Source organism: Schistocerca nitens, chromosome 8 (genome assembly GCF_023898315.1).
Source record: "Schistocerca nitens isolate TAMUIC-IGC-003100 chromosome 8, iqSchNite1.1, whole genome shotgun sequence".
Classification (NCBI taxonomy): domain Eukaryota; kingdom Metazoa; phylum Arthropoda; class Insecta; order Orthoptera; family Acrididae; genus Schistocerca; species Schistocerca nitens.
In genome coordinates, this window is record NC_064621.1 from 248,946,566 (window position 1) to 248,968,469 (window position 21,904).

Below are 21,904 nucleotides of genomic sequence, written 5' to 3' on the forward strand. Positions count from 1 at the left end.
CGTGAGGAGAGGGGCTAGTGTAATTGGTTAATACAAACCATAAAAAAATGCACGAAATTTTTTTTACTACAAACCTACGTTTTGTTAAATGGAACCCCGTTAGTTTTGTTAGCACATCTGAACATATAAAGAAATACGTAATCAGTGCCATTTGTTCCATCGTAAAATGTTAATTACATCCGGAGATATTGTAACCTAAAGTTGACGCTTGAGTACCATTCCTCCGCTGTTCGATCGTGTGTATCGGAGAGCACCGAATTACGTAGGAATCCAAAGGGAACGAACGGTGATGGACCTTAGGTACAGAAGAGACTGGAACAGCACATTACGCCCACATGCTAACTCCTTTTTATTGGCCTTTTTCACTGACGCACATGTACATTACCATGAGTGGTGAGGTACACGTACACACGTGGTTTCCGTTTTCAATTACGGAGTGGAATAGAGTGTTCCCCGACATGTCAGGCCAATAGATGTCCAATGTGGTGGCCATCATTTGCTGCACACAATTGCAGTCTCTGGCGTAATGAATGTCGTACACGCCGCAGTACATCTGGAGTAATGTCGCCGCAGGCTGCCACAATACGTTGTTTCATATCCTCTGGGGTTGTAGGCACATCACGGTACACATTCTCCTTTAACGTACCCCACAGAAAGAAGTCCAGAGGTGTAAGATCAGGAGAACGGGCTGGCCAATTTATGCGTCCTCCACGTCCTATGAAACGCCCGTCGAACGTGTACCTCACCCCTCATGGTAATGTACATGTGCGTCAGTGAAAAAGACCAATAAAAAGGTGTTAGCATGTGGACGTAATGTGTTGTTCCAGTCTCTTCTGTACCTAAGGTCCATCACCGTCCCCTTTGGATCCCCACGTAATTCGGTGTTCTCCGATACACACGATCGAACAGCGGAGGAGTAGTACTCAAGCGTCAACTTTAGGTTACAATATCTCCGGACGTAATTAACATTTTACAATGCAACAAACGGCACTGATTACGTATTTCTTTATATGTTCAGATGTGCTAACAAAACTAACGGGGTTCCATTTAAAAAATCGTAGGTTTGTGTTAAAAAACATACTTCAGTGCATATTTTATGGTATGTATTAACCAATTACACTAGCCCCTCTCCTCAAGTTCAGTCTGTGGAATCGATTCGTCAGTATGTGATGTGGTTTACGAAATATATCCAGCGGTAATGTTAGGTGACTCACCCTGTATATGCCGACGTCGCACGTCGAAGACGAAGAGACAGAGAAAGTATATGAGGATAGTGAATGGGTCATTCAACACGTAAAGGGAGATGAAAATTAAATAGTCATGGGGGAAGGAGTGGAAGAAAGGATTACTGCAGAATATGCGCTTGATAGTAGAAACGAGAGAGGAGAAAGTGTAAGTACGCTGTTTAGGTTTTCTTATTGGTAACGCCACGTAGCGCTGTGTATGAGAATCACTGGCTGTGCTGTGTGCAGTCTGTGGCTAGTTTGCATTGTTGTCTGCCATTGTAGTGTTCCACAGCTGGATGTTAACAGTGCGTAGCGTTGCGCAGTTGGAGGTGAGCCGCCAGCAGTGGTGGATGTGGGGAGAGAAATGGCGGAGTTTTCAAATTTGTAAGACTGGATGTCATGAACTGCTATATATATATGACTTTTGAACACTAGTAAGGTAAATACATTGTTTGTTCTGTATCAAAATCTTTCGTTTGCTAACTGTGCCTATCAGTAGTTAGTGCCTTCCGTAGTTTGAATCTTTTATTTAGCTGGCAGCAGTGGCGCTCGCTGTATTGCAGTAGTTCGAGTAACCAGGATTTTTGTGAGGTAAGTGATTTGTGAAACGTATAGGTTAATGTTAGTCAGGGCCATTCTTTTGTAGGGATTATTGAAAGTCAGATTGCGTTGCGCTAAAAAATATTGTGTGTCAGTTTAAGCACAGTCTTGTATAATTTTTCAAAGGGGACGTTTCAAAAGTCTAATCGTGTTCTGCAATAAATATCCGTTAGAAATAGCGAACATTGTGTCCAAGAATTGCGGGAAGATTTCAGTTAGATTACATCGTGGTCAGGCAGAGATTCCGCAATCAGATATTGGATTGAAGGCGTACCCAGTAGCAGCTGTAGACTCCGATCACAATGTAGTAATTATGAAGAGCAGGCGGCAGTTTAAGAGACTAGTCAGGAAGAATCAGTGTGAAAAGAAATGGGATTATGTAGTGTGAAGAAACAAAAATATACGTTTTATGTTCTCTGATGCTTTGGATACTGCAATAATGAGTACCTCTGTAGGCAGTACAGTTGAAGAGGTATGGACAGCTCTAAAGAGGGCAGTCACGGAAGTTGAAAAGAAAAACATAGGTACAAGAAAGACAACTGCGAAGAAACCATGTGTAATAGATGAAATACTTCAGTTGATCGGTGGATAAAGGAAGTACACAAATGCTCAGGGAAATTCAGTACAAGTGACTTAGATACGAAGTAAACAGATGGTGTAGGAAAGGTAAAACAAAATGGGTGCTTGAAAAATGTGAAGAAATCGAATAGGATATGATTATCGGAAGGATTGATTCAGCATGTGGGAAAGTCATAACCACTCTCGCTGAAATTAAAAGCAAGGTCGATAATATTAAAAATTCAATGGGAATTCTACTGTTAAATGCAAAGGAGAGAGCGAGTACAGGTTAAAAGAGTACGCTGAAGGCATTTACGGTGGGGAAGACTTATCGGATGATGTGATAGAAGAAGAAACGGGAGTCGATTTAGAAGAGATAGTGGATCCAGTTTTCGAATTATAATTTAAAAGAGATTTGGAAGTCCTAAGATCTAATACGACAGAAGAAATAGATAACACTCCATTGGAATTTCTAAAACCTCTGGAACAAGTAGCAACAAAACGACTATTGACGTTTGTGTGTAGAATGTGTGACATGGGCATATAACATCGGAGTTACAGAAAAAGTCATCCACACTGTTCCGAAGACAAGAGCCGACATGTGGGAGAGTTATCTCACAATCAGCTTAGCAACTGATGCATCCCAGTTGCTGACAGCAATAATATACAGAAGAATGCAAAATAAAATTGGGCTTTAGGAAAGGTAAAGACACCACACTCTAGATGCTGACGTTATGGTTGTTAATGGAAGCCAAACTGAAGAAAATTCGAGACATATTCGTAGGATTTATCAACCTGTAGAAAACATTCGACAGTGTAAAATGGTGCAAGATGTTCGAAATTCTGAGAAATTTAGGGCACGCTATACGGAAAGACGGGTAATATGCAATATGTACAAGAACGAAGAGGGAGAAATAAGACTGGAATACCAAGGACGAAGTGCTCGAATTGAAAAAGGTGTAAGACAAGAATGTATTTTCTCACCCCTACTCTTCAATATATACATCGAAGAAGCAATGAGGGAAATGAAAGAAAGATTTTATAGTGGGATTAAAATTCAGGGAAACTGGGTATCAATGACAAGATTCACTGACGACATTTCTGTCCTTGGTGAAAGTGAATAAGGACTGCAGGATGTGTTGAATGGTGCATCCCTAACCGCCGTCTGCTTCACGTCTGCTGTGCAGCGAGCTACCTTAATTTAAGTATTAACTGTATTTTTCTTACTTGTCACGTCTTCTTCCGTGTGTTTTTACTTTTAGGAAGCTTTAATTGTCGAGTGCTATTAATAGTGTTCCATAGATTTCGTGTTTGTTTTGAATACAATCAGAGAGAGTCCTTTTAGTTAACCATAGTGCCAGTAGTGCTAGTGTTTGTTTTCAATACAGTCCAGAGACAGGTAGTGCTATTTTCATTGTTTTCTACAAGAATTGGCTAGCAATCACAGTTTAGTCAATAATTAGCCGCCTATAGTGAATTAGCAGTCTAGTTAAAAGTTGATTAACTCGCTTCAGTAAATTGATTCCTTAGGATGGATAGGATGTGTGACTGCTGTGTACGGACGCTGGAGGAGCTGGCCACTGTTCGCGAACAGCTGAACGTGTTGATGGCCGCGGTCAGCCGTCTTCAGGCTGCTGCCTCGGAGTGTAGCGGCAGTGGGGAGTCTGGTGCGTCGCAAGGTACACCCCAGGTGTTACATGCTTCACCCACTGTCCCTGCTGTCGAGACATCTTCGCGGGTACCGGGCGCGGTTGGGCCACCCTCTCCCCAAGGGGAGTGGCGGGTTCAGCGGCGTTCGCGGCGCACGAGGCGGAGGGTAAATGTGGAGGCTGGCCGCGTGGAATCGCCCGCTCTGCCTGGGAGTGAACATGTGGCTGCTCCTTCACCTAGGTCCGAGCAGGCCCACGGGGGGAGGGGTTTATTAGTTATTAGGAGCTCCAACGTTAGGTGGGTGATGGAGCCCCTTAGGGAAATAGCGGAAAGGTCGAGGAAGAAGGCCAGTGTGCACTCTGTCTGCTTGCCGGGGGGTCTCATCCGAGATGTGGAGGAGGCCCTACCGGCGGCGATAGAGAGCACTGGGTGCACCCGACTGCAAGTTGTTGCTCATGTCGGCTCCAATGACTCCTGCCGTCTGGGTTCAGAGGTCATTCTCAGTTCGTACAGGCGGTTGGCGGAATTGGTGAAGGCGGAAAGCCTCGCTCGGGGGACGGAATCAGAGCTAACTATTTGTAGTATCGTTCCCAGAACCGATCGCGGTCCTCTGATTTGGAGCCGAGTGGAAGGCTTAAACCAGAGGCTCAGACGATTCTGCGGAGATCTGGGGTGCAAATTTCTCGACCTCCGCTATCGGTTGGAGAAATGTAGGGTCCCCCTCAATAGGTCAGGCGTGCACTACACGCCGGAAGCGGCTACAAGCGTAGCGGAGTACGTGTGGAGTGCACATGGGGTTTTTTTAGGTTAGAGAAATCCCTCCCTAGGCCCGACAAGATGCCTCCTGAGACGCGGCAAGGTAGGAGTAGGCAAAATGCTACAGGGAATAACAATATTAATGTGCTAATAGTAAACTGCAGGAGCGTCTGTAGATAGGTCCCAGAACAGCTCTCATTAATAAACGGTCACAACGCCCATATAGTACTAGGGACAGAAAGTTGGCTGAAACCAGACGTAAACAGTAATGAAATCCTAAACTGAGATTGGAATGTATACCGCAGAGACAGGCTGGACAGTGAAGGGGGAGGCGTGTTTATAGCGATAAGAAGTGCAATAGTATCGAAGGAAATTGATGGAGATCCGAAATGTGGGATGATTTGGGTGAAGGTCACGGTTAAAGCAGGCTCAGACATGGTAATTGGATGTCTCTATGGGCCCCCTGGCTCAGCAGCTGTTGTGGCTGAGCACCTGAAGGATAATTTGGAAAACATTTCGAGTAGATTTCCCCACCATGTTATAGTTCTGGGTGGAGATTTTAATTTGCCGGATATAGACTGGGAAACTCAAACGTTCATAACAGGTGGCAGGGACAAAGAATACAGTGAAATTTGTTAAGTGCTTTATCTGAAAACTACCTTGAGCAGTTAAACAGAGAACCGACTCTTGGCGATAACAAATTAGACCTTCTGGTGACAAACAGACCCGAACTATTTGAAACAGTTAACGCAGAACAGGGAATCAGTGACCATAAAGCGGTTACGGCATCGATGGTTTCAGCCGTAAATAGAAATATTAAAAAAGATAGGCAGATGTTTCTGTTTAGCAAAAGTGACAAAAAGCAAATTACAGAGTACCTGACGGCTCAACACAAAAGTTTTGTCTCAAGTTCAGATAGTGTTGAGGATCAGTGGACAAAGTTCAAAACCATCGTACAATATGCGTTAGATGAGTATGTGCCAAGCAAGATGGTAAGAGATGGAAAAGAGCCACCGTGGTACAACAACCGAGTTAGAAAACTGCTGCGGAAGCAAAGGGAACTTCACAGCAAGCATAAACATAGCCAAAGCCTTGCAGACAAACAAAAATTACGCGAAGCGAAATGTAGTGTGAGGAGGGTTATGCGAGAGGCGTTCAATGAATTCGAAAGTAAAGTTCTATGTACTGACTTGGCAGAAAATCCTAAGAAATTTTGGTCTTATGTCAAAGCGGTAGGTGGATCAAAAAAAAAAAAAATGTCCAGACACTCTGTGACCAAAATGGTACTGAAACAGAGGATGACGGACTAAAGGCCGAAATACTAAATGTCTTTTTCCAAAGCTGTTTTACAGAGGAAGACTGCACTGTAGTTCCTTCTCTAGATTGTCACACAGATGACAAAATGGTAGATATCGAAATAGACGACAGAGGGATAGAGAAACAATTAAAATCGCTCAAAAGAGGAAAGGCCGCTGGACCTGATGGGATACCAGTTCGATTTTACACAGAGTACGCGAAGGAACGTGCCCCCCTTCTTGCAGCTGTGTACCGTAGGTCTCTAGAAGAGCGTAGCGTTCCAAAGGATTGGAAAAGGGCACAGGTAATCCCCGTTTTCAAGAAGGGACGTCGAACAGATGTGCAGAACTATAGACCTTTATCTCTAACGTCGATCAGTTGTAGAATTTTGGAACACGTATTATGTTCGAGTATAATGACTTTTCTGGAGACTAGAAATCTACTCTGTAGGAATCAGATGGGTTTCGAAAAAGACGGTCGTGTGAAACCCAGCTCACGCTATTCGTCCACGAGACTCAGAGGGCCATAGACACGGGTTCACAGGTAGATGCCGTGTTTCTTGACTTCCGCAAGGCGTTCGATACAGTTCCCCACAGTCGTTTAATGGACAAAGTAAGAGCATATGGACTATCAGACCAATTGTGTGACTGGATTGAGGAGTTCCTAGATAACAGAACGCAGCATGTCATTCTCAATGGAGAGAAGTCTTCCGAAGTAAGAGTGATTTCAGGTGTGCCGCAGGGGAGTGTCATAGGACCGTTGCTATTCACAATATACATAAATGACCTGGTGGATGACATCGGATGTTCACTGAGGCTTTTTGCAGATGATGCTGTGGTGTATCGAGAGGTTGTAACAATGGAAAATTGTACTGAAATGCAGGGGGATCTGCAGCGAATTGACGCATGGTTCAGGGAATGGCAATTGAATCTAAATGTAGACAAGTGTAATGTGCTGCGAATACATAGAAAGATAGATCCCTTATAATTTAGCTACAATATAGCAGGTCAGCAACTGGAAGCAGTTAATTCCATAAATTATCTGGGAGTACGCATTAGGAGTGATTTAAAATGGAATGATCATATAAGGTTGATCGTCGATAAAGCAGATGCCAGCCTGAGATTCATTGGAAGAATCCTAAGGAAATGCAATCCGAAAACAAGGAAGTAGGTTACAGTACGCTTGTTCGCCCACTGCTTGAATACTGCTCAGCAGTGTGGGATCCGTACCAGATAGGGTTGATAGAAGAGATAGAGAAGATCCAACGGAGAGCAGCGCGCTTCGTTACAGGATCATTTAGTAATCGTGAAAGCGTTACGGAGATGATAGATAAACTCCAGTGGAAGGCTCTGCAGGAGAGACGCTCAGTAGCTCGGTACGGGCTTTTGTTAAAGTTTCGAGAACATACCTTCACCGAAGAGTCAAGCAGTACATTGCTCCCTCCTACGTATATCTCGCGAAGAAACCATGAGGATAAAATCAGAGAGATTTAGAGCCCACACAGAAGCATACCGACAATCCTTCTCTCCACGAACAATGCGAGACTGGAATAGAAGGGAGAACCGATAGAGGTACTCAGGGTACCCTCCGCCACACACCGTCAGGTGGCTTGCGAATTATGAATGTAGATGTATATGTAGATGTAGAATGGAATGAACAGTCTAATGAGTACAGAATATGGATTGAGAGAAAGTCAAAATAAGACGAAAGGAATGTTACGTATCAGAAATGAGAACAGCCAGAAACTTAACATTACACTGGGTATCACGAATTAGATGAAGTGAAGGAATTCTGCTACCTAGGTAGCCAAATAACCTAAGACGAACGGAGCTAGGAGATTAGCACTGGCGAAAAAAGCATTCCTGGCCAATAGAAGTCTACTAGTATCAGACAAACTTGAGGACGAAATTTCTGAGAATGTACGTTTCGAGCACATCACGGTAAGGTAGTGAGGCGTGGACTGTGGGAAAACCGGAACAGTAGAGATTCGAAGCCTCTGAGATTTGGTACTACACACCAAAGTTGAAAATTGTGTTGACTGATAAGGTAAGAAGTCAGGAGGGTCTCCGCAGAATCGGCGAGAGAGGAACATGTGGTAAAGACCGACAAGAAGAAGGGACAGAATGATAGGACATCTGTTAAGGCATCAGGGTTGAATTCCATGGTACTAGAGGAAACTGTAGAGAGTGAAAACTGTGGAGGAAGAAAGAGACTGGAACACATCCTGGAAATAATTGTGGACGTAGGGTGCCATTTTCACTCCGATGTGCAAAGGTTGACAAAGGAGAGTAATTTGTCGGGCAGCATCAATCCGGTCGAAAGACTGATGACTTAAAAGACAAAAAGAGGAAACTATAGTTTTGACATCTCAGTTACTCTTAGTGTTACGGAAGAAGATGCTTCCACTACAGTTTTATCAGTATTGCTTGACTTACAAATAGAAGTTTGTTGATTTCCGAAGGTACGTAATCTGTTTTCGTAAAATTCCATGGGTTTACTTTTATGAGCTAGATGTTTAGTTCCCAAATGTCGAACTAATTTTCATGGCTTAATGCATTTTTCGGAACAAACTTTAAAGTAAACAACGCTCTGTGGCTTTTCACCCACTGAAGAGAACCATAATTTAAATAGCGGTCATTGTAAAACCTTGTCTGTTCTCTGGATATAGATGGCTCACTTCCTTTTTTCATAAATTTATCTACTTCGCACAAGAAATGAAAAAAAAATACAATTCAATTTCATGGGTGACCGCACACAAAAACAAAATCACAAAAGGCTTACTTCCCACTCAAAAATAGTGCGTTGGCCAAGTTCAAGCACCTCTTTTATACTAGTGACAGCGTGACCTGTTCAAACGTTTTCATATGCATGTCCAAACACGCTGTCACAGCGAGTATTGTGGTTGAAGACCATTTTACATGTCGACTTGAAACTTGTAAATCGGTCATGTATGCACACGTCATACTTGCATTTTCATTGAAATAAACGCAGCAACGTAAAATGGTAGGACTGTTATTAGATTTTGAATACTGTCGGTATTGTCTTAATGTATAAAATTAGTGCCATATGAGTGTATAATATTAAATATTTTTTTACATTTATAATTACGGTCAAAATTCAGTTACTAGTTGTACAGCTTCTTGTTGTTATTCATTTGGCGGGGGACCGGGGTCGCGAAATATCAACTTTATTGACATTTACTACATGAAGCCGACGCGGAGCTAAGAACGTTAAGAATCATTGCTTCAGGCGATCGAATACTGGCTAGCTAATCAGTTTAAAATCCCGGTGGATTGTCAACATTTATTGCACCCCCAGAATGGATCATGATCTTTTAATTTTTGCAGCATGGGAAAGCCAGAGCCGTGAGAGACACCTAGGCGAAGTACGGCAGCAAGTCATTGAAGTTGGTGCACTGTATGTGTATTCTGAAACACCCATTAGAAGAGCACGAAAACACGCCCCTTACGAATAGGCCGTATTAATTAGTATTTCTGTATTCAGTATGTTTAATTTGTCAAAAGCGTGAAATACGTATGTGTATAGTATAGAGCTACGCCGTCTGTCCAAACAGATTCGAGGCAGGATTAATAAAAAAAGTTGAGTAGTAGAGGTAATTATTTTAATGCTTAGATGCCCCCGCCCCCCACACACATACATTCATTTACGAGCAATGACCAGAACATACATAGAACCATGTGAAACTGTCAGGAAAGTCCTTTTTTCACATGTGCTTCAGTGATCGATATGTCACACCTCAATGAGAGTATCTGCACTTCGTCGTTTCTTGATAGGTTCGTGTTGATAACACCAAATCTCGTCGCCTATAATGATATTACATCGAGTATATATTTAAGTGTCAGGAAGTCGTTTCTGAAGTATTTGTGTGGAGTGTAGCCATGTATGGAAGTGAAACATGGACGATAACTAGTTTGGACAAGAAGAGAATAGAAGCTTTCGAAATGTGGTGCTACAGAAGAATGCTGAAGATAAGGTGGGTAGATCACGTAACTAATGAGGAGGTATTGAATAGGATTGGGGAGAAGAGAAGTTTGTGGCACAACTTGACTAGAAGAAGGGATCGGTTGGTAGGACATGTTTTGAGGCATCAAGGGATCACAAATTTAGCATTGGACGGCAGCGTGGAGGGTAAAAATCGTAGAGGGAGACCAAGAGATAAATACACTAAGCAGATTCAGAAGGATGTAGGTTGCAGTAGGTACTGGGAGATGAAGAAGCTTGCACATGATAGAGTAGCATGGAGAGCTGCATCAAACCAGTTTCAGGACTGAAGACCACAACAACAACAACAATAATGATATTTACAGAAAGTAACTGTCCACAATTTGCATTTCAATCGAGTCGCTGCAGGTATCGACCTGTAGTTGTTTCTGTTCGGGAGCCAAGGAGTGTGAAACAAACTAACTGTTGCTTGCTTTTCCGTTTTTTTTTTTTTTCCTTCACTTGTTTCATATTTAGGTTGATGAAACCTTGTATGTTTGGGTGTGCGTACCTTATTTTTAATATAAAATCTTCGGAGAGAAATGCGTCTTACGATCACTTACTGGGTTGTTTGTCTGTTAGGTAACCAGTGTAAACAGTGAGTGGTTAGTCATTTAACACTTAATAGTCCTTTTCTCCCATTATTTTGTATGAACGATAAGAATATGAAGGCTTTCCGTTGGTGGTCCAGATGGGGCAAAACTGCGTGGTTTTCAAATATCGAATTAGGCGCATTACTGTAAATATTTTTTTCCGTTTTACTACAGAAAAACTTCCGTCAACTGTTCTTAAAACTGTAACCAATACATGACAATGAAAATCTCATTTATTATTTCAGAGCGCCCAGTGGAGATGCCTTCTTAAAAAGGCGAAATGCGTCTGGGTGCGTAAATAAAATAAAATAAAATTATTTGCAGCATGCAAAAGGTTTTTTGTTGTAACCTACTGAAACTTCGGTTGTCATTGTAAAGTCATTTTAAGAAAGAACTGCAGGCAGAAACTATCTTAATGTAGCGTTCACATCCTCCGTTACTGTTTTTAAGACTTTGCAACACATTGCATCATGTAGCTGCAGTAGGAGTCTATAAGTGCTGAAGGTTGTTAGTGATAAACCGCAGATTTTGAAATCGATGCTTAATCTTTCATCCTCGGCACACTCCTTCTATCCACTGCAAGAATACTTGAAATATAATTAAATTTTATGGAGACAGAATTCTTTGAAATGATGGACCAGTTGGTAATATCTGCGTGACTGCATTCTTTTTTTAAATTATAAGTCATAAAGTTACGTCATACGGATGTCGTTTGGTCTCTACTACAGATCTGTAGACGATACTTATCCCATTGCTTTCCCATTAGTAAGATTCCGTAATAGTAGTATAATTTCATAGCAGTATTCATAGTACATGATTATTATTATTTTCTGTGTTACTCTTGTCCTGGTACTTTGTACTTTTTGTTATTCTAATATGCTATTTAATTTTCTTCCAATAAAATACGTCAGTGTTATATTCTGCAGCATTACACCGCTGACACAGACGTCGAGATGAAAATTACATAAATGAACTTACAGTTTTCTTTCAGAAATATATTTCCATCAGACATGATTTTGGAGGGAAAAAACCGAAGATATAAAAATTGCATTACGGATTACAGTACCACTGCGTGGCACTTATGGCTGCAAAAAATCGATGGTTAATATCTGAAATGGAAGTCGTGTCGGCTATGCCTCGTTGTTTCCCTTCGATCCGCTGGAAAGTGGCGAGTGCGAAGAGGGAGCGTTGACGTAGCCGTGACGTAACTACAGTCCTGGTCTCTTCCCACGAACGACGAACGCTCCGTCGTTCGGTGCATCAGCCACTATATTTGTCGCTACAACAGAAACATTGCTCTACCGCACAGGATTTGATGTGTTGGACATCTGCCAATGCTTAACATATTCATACTGCTACTCACGTGAACTCAATGAGTAGTATACAGAATTTGTCTCATTTGTCGAATTAAGGTAACACAAAGTGAGTGCTGACAGTCTTGCAGGGTGTTTCGATATGACAAATCATTGGCAATCTCCAGCAATACAGTGACATTATTGTTGAGATCTTCAGTCCGAAGACTGGTTGGATGAAGCCTTCAATGCTGCTCTTTTCTGTTCGAGCCCCTTCCCTACGAATAACTACTCCGATCTACATCTATTTAAACATGCTTACTGTAGTCGTTTCTTCGTCTCACTCTACAATGTTTACTCCGCACACTTTTCTCCAATACTAATCTGACGATTTCTTGATTTTAGTCAAGTTACGATAGAAATTTCTTTTCTCCCGAATTACATTCATTATTTCCCCATTACAAACCGTCTAAAATTGAGCATTCTTCCGAAGCAAAACGTAGCATTTCTGTGCAACGCTACAATAAAAACATTTAAATAGATATTCGTAGTTAACTGATTTCTCTTCTTTAGAAACGCTTCCTTGTCTTTGTCAGTCTACTTTTTATATCTTCTCTACTTCGGCCATGATCAGTTCTTCTGCTGCCCAAATATCAAAACTCGTATACTACATTTAGTACCTGGTTTCCTAAACTAATTCCCTCAATTTCACCGCTTCAATTCGAGTACGTTCCGTAATTGTTGTTTAGCTTTTGTTGATGTTTACCTCACATGCCCCATTCAAGACTGAATTCCATTCAACTGCTCTTTTAAGTTCCTTACTGTCTCTGGGAGAATTACAATATCATTGTTAAACTTCAAGGTTTGCATTTCTTCTCTCTGTACTTTAATTCCTTTTTCCAAATTTTTCTTTGGTTGCCTTTAGTGCTTGAATTATGTACAGCCTGAATAACACCAGGGAGAGGCTACAACCTTCTCAGTCACCGGTCTTCTTTTTATGTGCTTTGATTCTTGTAACTGCCGTCTGGTTTCTACACAAGTTGTATATAACCGTCCCCTCCTTGTAGTTTACTCTTCCTACTATCAAAATTTCAAAGGGTGAATTCTAGTCACTACTTTCAAAATCTCTTTCTAAGTCTACAAATGTCATAAACGTGGGATTACCTTCCTTACACCAATCTTCTAAGACAAGTCATGGGATTGGTATTGCCTCCCGTGTTCCTCAATTCCTCCGGAACCCGAACTAATCTTCCCGTAGGTCGTCTTCTTTCCTTTCATCTGTAAATAATTTACGTTAGTATTTTCCACAATGATTATTACACTGACATTGCAGTAAAATTCACACCTGTCAGCACCTGCTATCTCACACACCTTGCACATCATGTGGAACAGTATTTTCGTGGCTAACCTTCCCATAAATACCAGTACTTCTCTTGGAACGTCGTCTGCTTTTAGCTTGTTTAGATTTTTTGAGACAACCAAAGCTGTTCTGCAGCATGCTCATGGTAAACAAATCCGCCACAATTGTAAAGTATTTTATTGTATCTTACATGATACATGACCCTATACAGTACCATGGTTTCGAGGTCTTATCCCCATCATAAGGTGTATCTGAAACCTTATATTCCAAACATTTCTTTTTAAATTTTATATTAGCACAAAATGTGACTAATGCATGACGTTAAGATGCGTAAAATAGGTCCCAACATTCTGCTAGGCATCAGATAGCATAAATATTTATTTTTGTGCCATCCACAACTGTTCTGCAACATGTTAGCGGTAAAAAAATATGCCACAGTTTTAAATTACTTTACTGAGCGAAATCTTGCACGACGGAAATCACTACACACTACCACGGTTTCCGGGTACGTATCTAAATCTACGTCGTAAGTTAGTCTAATGTTGTACTAATATGAAATTTAATAAGAAATGTTTGGAATATAAGATTTCAGGTACACCTGATCATGCGCCTAAGACCCCGAAACAGCTGTAGTGCATAGCGATTCTGTTGTGAATGATTTCGGTCTATACAGTCTGTTTTCAACAAATTGTGGTCAAAGCGCACATCTGCCACTGGAAATATCTTTCAGTTTACAATCTGGTCCCGAAATCTCTGTGTTATCACTAAGTAATTAATCTGAAATATTCCAGTGTTTCCAGGCCTCTTCCAGACCTTTTTCATGATTCAAATGTTACCGACTATCAAATTACGCTATGTGTAAAATTCTACCAGGCGGATTAGTTTTTCATTCTCTTGCCCCAGCGCATATTCTCTTATTACTCTCTCTCTTCCTTTTCCTGCTCTCGGATTCCAGTACCGCATCACAATTAAATTTTTCTTTTCCTTGATTATCTGAATAGTTTGGTCTCATCACACGTTCTCTCAACCCCTTCATAATGTGAGGAGCTAGTTGCCACATATACTTGTACTATTGTTACGGCCAGCCGGTGTGGGCATGCGGTTCTAGGCGCTCCAGTCTGGAACCGCGTGACCGCTAAGGTCGCAGGTTCGAATCCTGCCTCGGGCAAGGATGTGTGTGATGTCCATAGGTTAGTTAGGTTTAATTAGTTCTAAGTTATAGGCGACTGATGACCTCAGAAGTTAAGTCGCATAGTGCTCAGAGCCATTTGAACCATTTGAACTATTGTTACGGATGTTGGCTTCGTGTCTATGTTGGGAAATGTAATGCGATCACTACGCAGTAGCTTATCTTCATTCATGATTTCTTATTCATTGTTAGACCTCCACCTCCATAACCCTATTTGATCTCGTATTTATAACCCTGTACTCGTATATCTGGAACTGCTATTCATCGGGTCAACGAACTTAATTCCTACTATATCAACCTATCTGTTTCCCTTTCTAATTTTTTTATCCTACCTGTCTGATTAACGGAGCTAATATTTCACACTCTGACCCGTAGAATGCAAGCATTCTTACGAGTAAATCCCGCGTGGAGATCCAGATGTAAGGCTGTGTTCCTTGCAACATAATTTATCCGAGAGGATGCCATCATCGTTTGACAGTGCAGTAGAGATGCATGCCCTCAGGAAATGTAAGGCCATAGTTCTCCCTTGCTGTAGGTTGTTTGCAACAACAACACAGCAAAGCTACGTTACAAGACCAGGTCTGTCAGTCATCCAGAATGTTTCCCTTGCGGCTACTGAAAAGGCCGCTACCGCTCTTCAGGATCCACATTTTTTTCTGGCCCGTCCACAGATATACTTCCGTTATCGTTGCACGTACGGTGCTGCTATATGTATCGTTGAGGCACGCTAGGGACCCTACCTTAGCAATACGATATTGCAGTGGCTGTGTTATTCTGATTACGATGCAAAGTTCCTTTGGACATGCATGAATGTCCCAAGGAACAACACTGCGGTGACTACAGCCGTTATGAAATACATTAAATATATTCGCAGCTGCGAATGGGAACAACCGTCAGCTGTATAATGCAATGCCGACAGGAAAATGTGTGAAACTTCATGGCAGATTAAAACTGTGTGCCCGACCGATACTCGAACTCGGGACCTCTGCCTTTCGCGGGGAAGTGCTCTACCGTCTGAGCTAACGAAGCACGACTCACGCCCGGTCCTCACAGCTTTACTTCTGCCAGTATCTCGTCTCCTACCTTCCAAACTTTACAGAAGCTCTCTTGCGAAACTTGCAGAACCAGCACTCCTGAAAGAAAGGATATTGCGGAGACATGGCTTAGCCACAGCCTGGAGAACTTCTGTAAAGTTTGGAAGGTAGGAGACGAGATGCTGGCAGAAGTAAAGCTGTGAGGACCGGGCGTGAGTCGTGCTTCGGTAGCTCAGATGGTAGAGCACTTGCCCGCGAAAGGCAAAGGTCCCGAGTTCGAGTCTCGGTCGGGCACACAGTTTTAATCTGCCAGGCAGTTTCATATCAGCGCACACTCCGCTGCAGAGTGAAAATCTCATTCAGGAAAATGTGTGCCGGACAGGGACTCAAACCCGGATATCCCGTCTATCGCGAGCGGTCGCCTTACCATGCACGACTATCGCCTATCCGTCCACGATTCACGGCCAGACATGCATGCACGTTCAAAGGAAATGTGCCTCGTAATCAGAATAACACAGGCACTGCAATATCGTATTTCTCTGCTGATACCTGGCAAGCGACGTTCAAGTAGAACGTCTGACCTGTAAGGGAATATACATAATGGACGTATGAGTACATGTCGTAGACGCATGGTTGACGACATGTTGAAATTTGGGTCTGGCCGTGAGTCCTGCACGGGTAACCAACTGGTAAGGCAGCCGCTCGCTATAAGAGGGAAATCCTGGGTCGAGTGCCGTTTAATGTGCTACCTTAGGTAGGTCCGTGACTCGTGCGGCTAGCAACATAGTAGAGGATTTTAGTTCGACTATTAACAGATGATATTGGCAACACAGTTAAATGCCTTCTTTCCCTTTCAAACTGTGATATCAGCTGTCTTTTTTCCTCGAGATTGTGTTACTAACGTGTACTGAATGTTAACTACGAAAGTAGTGAATTTCAGTTCCAGAATTGACATATAAGCGCTCTTTGCCCTAAGAGATCCACGATTCATCGCTGCACATTCTGTCGTGAAAATTGACGGTAAACCTCAAGAACTGGTCCTGTAGAGAAGCAATCTGTATTGTTGCGTACTGTGCTGCACCCAAAATTGCTATTGGTTTACTCTTTATTTTCGAAGTATTCAGTATCTTTTCTCGCACTCGTAATTACATCCTTCGGTTATTAGTGCCGAGTGCTAATTAACCTTCCCACACATTTACACTGCTGCAGAGACAGTCACGACTTTGTACGCTCGCAACGGTAATTGCAGTAAGACACCGAAAAAATTACTCCTCAACGAGCGACTACAGGCCAAGGTTTCGTTCATTACAAGAACTCAGGCTCACCCTGCATAACAGCAACCACCATACAAAGTGGCTGAAGCTGGAAAACTGGAGAGATGTTTCTATTGTTTGGCTACCAAATTTTGAACTGCCCCCCGCCCCCACTCACACTTCCCCAACCCAAAAAATCTAATGTCTTGGTGACGGGTAGTATTGGATAAGAGTGAGTGACCGAGAGGAAAACGCATCGGTTGGGCTCTCACTGACGCTTCTGAAAGAGACGTACAGATTAAAATGGCCGTAGAGCAGCATGTCTCCTACTGATTTGCTTCGTAATTTCGCATAAAGAAGGATACTACATATCTTATCAAACCGTCTTTATCTTCGTCTTCCTTTAAACAACATACGAGACTGATTTTCCCACACTACCCGGTTTTTGTGGCTCTTGTTTCTCCGAAAAGAAAGGTGACTTTCGTAGAACTGTTTGACTACCTGGAGGGTTAGGCACTACTGCGTCAACAGTAGAAACAGTACAGCTACCTATTATCCACAGAACAATAGCTACTGACAACACAAGAGCGCCGTGTATTGTAACCGGTTTGTTAATTTGTATCAAATGTGGTGCGAAATTACTTCATGAACCCGACAGAAATTCGTTTATTTTAGTAATGTCCTTCGGCTTATTAATTTTAGTAAGATTATATTCGATGATTTTTATCTTGTACTATGACGAAATAATTGTGAGGTGAGGAGCTACCCTGCCGTAGGCTAATCCGCACGTCGTGTTTGCTGCAGTTTTGACTGGTCAGTCTGGTTATGGGTTTTAAGCTGTTTTTCACAGTCATAGGGAGAGTGGTCTAGCTTCTAATGTTCTAATGTCCATTTCTGAAATACCACGACAGTCATCAGGAAAACACATATTCAGCAACAAATACACGATTAAGATTCGGGCACCGCACATAGGTTCCTCTTCTAGTGTCCTAATCTGTGTGTGTGCGCGCACCCTTGTGTGTGTGTGTGTGTGTGTGTGTGTGTGTGTGTGTGGTGAAATATACAGATATAGTGCACTGTTATCTTCTTCCTACGGTGTTGCTTTCAGGATTAAATAAGAAGGAAAACGTTGGCGAAGGAAGGGAACATTACATTGCCAACAAGAACAGACCAATATTTGTGAAAATTAGAGGAAAGCCGTTGAACTTTTCACTGTCCTTGTTGCGTAAAATATTTCTGCAAGAGAGCATTTCGTTACACACACAAGTTTTCCTATAGGGCCATAAATCATCTTTGGAAAGCATTAAACTTGACGACTCAAAACCATGTTACTGGTTATTATTAAGTGCAAAGAAATAGTTTGCGTAGTAGTAGTAGTAATAATAATAATAATAATAACCTCACGATGTGTGAAAAACATAGTTGCTTCGTTGCTTCACCAAACTTACTACTTCCAAATACTTTAAACGGCTGAGAAAGATAAGCAAAAGATTTCATTAATAAAGGTTTACGGGGTTATGCACTTCATGATGATGATGTTTGGTGTGGTGGTCGCTCAACTGCGCGGTTATCAGCGCCCGTACAAATTGCCAACCTTTTCTCAGTCCAATCTCGCCACTTTCATGAATGATGATGAAATGACGAGGACAACACAAACACCCAGTCATCTCCGGACAGGTGAAAATCCCTGACCCCGCCGGGAATCGAACCCGGAACCCCCTGCTCGGGAAGCAAGAACGCGACCGCGAGACCACGAGCTGCAGACGGGTTATGCGTTTAGCTACTAAAAAAAAGTCGTAAATTACTTAAAAAGATTATTATTTTATAACAAAATTCATCGTACAGTATATACCTTCTAGTAGCGAGGATCGAACAACAAGAAAGACTTAATAACAGTCGTCTTATTTTTTTAAGTCAAGAAAACCAAAATTTTACAGATAATTGTAACATCGAAATAGTGTTCATATTCTGAGATACAGTCTGATCGCCATCACTGAAATGCAATGTTTTACATTAGTAGGTAGTGATATAATAAGCGATAATATTCTAATTTTATACTGAACGTAAACATGTAATGCCCAAATGAACAAAGTTAGTAACGCGATCAGACTCGAAGAAAGGTTGAAAATAGTCACATACAAAAGTCAGAGTAACAAAAGAAAAATAGGCTTGCATATCGAAGTATAGTATGTAGCACATGACTGAACAGTTTCATGAAAGCATTAAATGGTTCAAATGGCTCTGAGCACTGTGGGACTTAACTGCTGAGGTCATCAGTCCCCTAGAACGTAGAACTACTTAAACCTAACTAACTTAAGGACATCACACGCATCCATGCAGGAGGCAGGATTCGAACCTGCGTCCGTAGCGGTCGCGCGGTTCCAGTTTATAGCGCCTAGAACCGCTCGGCCACTCTGGCCGGCCATGAAAGCCTCAGATTACTCTGAATATGTGTTAGTTTTCTGCTCATAGTGTCTAGCTTTGCTAAGGGTCAGTCTCTCCGGCTGTGTGCACATAAATCCAAAATACAGAAAATAGTTAATTAGCTGAGAGATCATTTGATATCCTACAGTAATAATAATAATAATAATCCTGTTGGACATATAACAGTTCAATGAAGCAGTGCAACTAGAAATCTCATATCAATTGAAATGTACTAATATGAGGAAAAACGGTTATGAAAGACATATATACATATCATTAAAAAGATAGTTTATTTGATATGCTTGACAGTTTATTTGGGATGCTTAAGGGGATGAGCATCTTTGCATATCTCAACATATGAGTGACAGGTATCTTTGTATCTTTGATTACCAGAGGTTGTACTATTATTGAGTATAGCACGGGCGAGTGAGGGAAGCAGTTATAGGCCAGAGAGGTGAGAGGATGTTGTGTCGTGGCAGAGTGATGAGCCTGAACGATGGATGTACCTCACAGAGAATGGAATTTTATTAGAGATCCTCCCAGACACATTCTTGATATTAAGGATAAAGGACGATTTTAGATGAGTTTATACAGAGAGGACACTTTTGGAAAAAGTTAATTCGCGTAGAAAATTACCAGTCATGTGTTCAGTTTATTAATTAGTTTCTTCCCACCATTCATAATTAAAAGTATTGCATTCAAAAATGCAAGGAGTAAATTTTATGTAATTTAAATATTCGGTGTGAAAGCTATTTTTATGGTTGAGACGCCCTGCTAAACCAGCAGGACAGAACAGGTAGATTAAGTTGTCGAAGACCGAAATAAGCGGCTGTCAATTACACTCGAATATACAACCTTTTATTTGATCAAACATTACAAGAGCCAAGAAAAAATTAAAAAAAATAACACAGCTTTAGTTTTGGAACTTAATTAGCGGCTGAATGCACCGTAAAATCTTATGCCTTAAGGGCAAGACCACTTTAATTTAAAAACGGCTGAAAGCGAATAACTTAAAGCTCAACCAAAATCAGAAATTTAAAAGGCAAAGACTTACCTTAAAACAGTTCCTTAATTAGGCTGAAGACCCAAAGAATCTGACACCTTAAGAGCAAACAACTTAAATTCAAAATCGGCTGAAAGCCGAACACTTAAGACTCAATAACATTAATTTTAAAAATGCGAAAGGCCTTACATGAAACAGTTCTTAAATTATGCTGAAGGCCCAAACCATCAGACACCTTAAGGGCAAAACAACCTTAATCCAAAAAGCGGCTAGAAGCCATACAAGTACAAACAACAAGAACAAACAAGAAAAGGCAGTACACTCAAGGACACTTAGAAGTTCCGATGGTCAGCCTGAAATTCAAACACTAACGCTCGCTTAGGTGATACAGGCAGTCGGCATAACCTTTGTCGATCCGACGACAACCCAACTAACAGTCAATGGACCCACCGACAAAATAACCTCTGCTTCACCCGACCAGCATACAACAGGGAGTTCAATGGAACAACGTAGAAGTTATTGACGCCCACAACCAATTGAGCTGTCATACTACACACCGTGCTGGACAGCGACAACACAATGAGGAAAATACACTGATTGGATTTAGGTCAACGGCCAGGGCAGGTAACCAGAACGTTAACGGCTGCAAGGCAGAATATTCCGCTGGTGCACTTCAATTGAAACCCGCGCTTCTGAGATTTTTCTCGCTGCTGCACACCAACCGACCAACAGCCAAGGCCTGGAAACGGTCGCCCGATGAGACGACCAACCGAACGTCCAACCAATAGTAGTCCCGATCCAATCTCCCTCCGTCGGACAGTTCACGTTTGTCGCCGGCGATCAGCGAGCACTAGATTTCCGCACTGCAGGATGAGGATTTGAACTGCCGTCCTCCTGAGTAGCATTCCAGTGTCTTACCATTGTGCCACCTCATTCGGTTTTCAGCAAGTAGTTGTATCGAACCACTAACAACAATGACGCACGGTAGACCCATTAGATGTTAAACCATTAAGGACAGGGTGGTTTTCAAGAGTTATCGACGCATAAATGAACTTGTCTTTATACCCCACATCACTAGAACATTATAGAGCACTGGTGTTTGACCCACGGTAGCAGTTACAATCTTGATGGCGAACGAAATTTTCATAGCAATTGTTCGTTGCCTAAGCGATTGTTAGTTGCCTAAGGACGCTTCAAGGCCTTGATGCTGCGCACTAGGTTAGATCTAATTACTTGGCATTCTTGCGCCAAGATTGGTACTGTAGGGCTAGGAGTGTTTGGCCTCTACGGTGGGTACTGAAGCTGCATTAGCAGAGCTCAGAATGTCAGCAGTTCCCCATCCTGGACAGGGTAATGGAGGAGAGCGAATGGATCCATGGTTGTCGTCCAAAGGATCGTCATGGAAACAGCATTTTCAAAACATTCATCTGTTGAATGGCAAACTAGCACACTCGTGGTGAAGCGAAGAGAAACCAACTCCCCCAAGCTGTACGTGGTCGTCGGGAAGTTTCTGCGGTCAGCATGTTGGTTGGTGTCACTGGCCATCTACTACGTCGCTCAGCTGGTGAAATGATGACGGCAGCGACTCGGCAAGAGCGCTGACCTTAGCGGCGCTATGCAGCACACAGCAACAGCCACAGAGGCTAGAGGCAGCCCTGCAACTCGGGT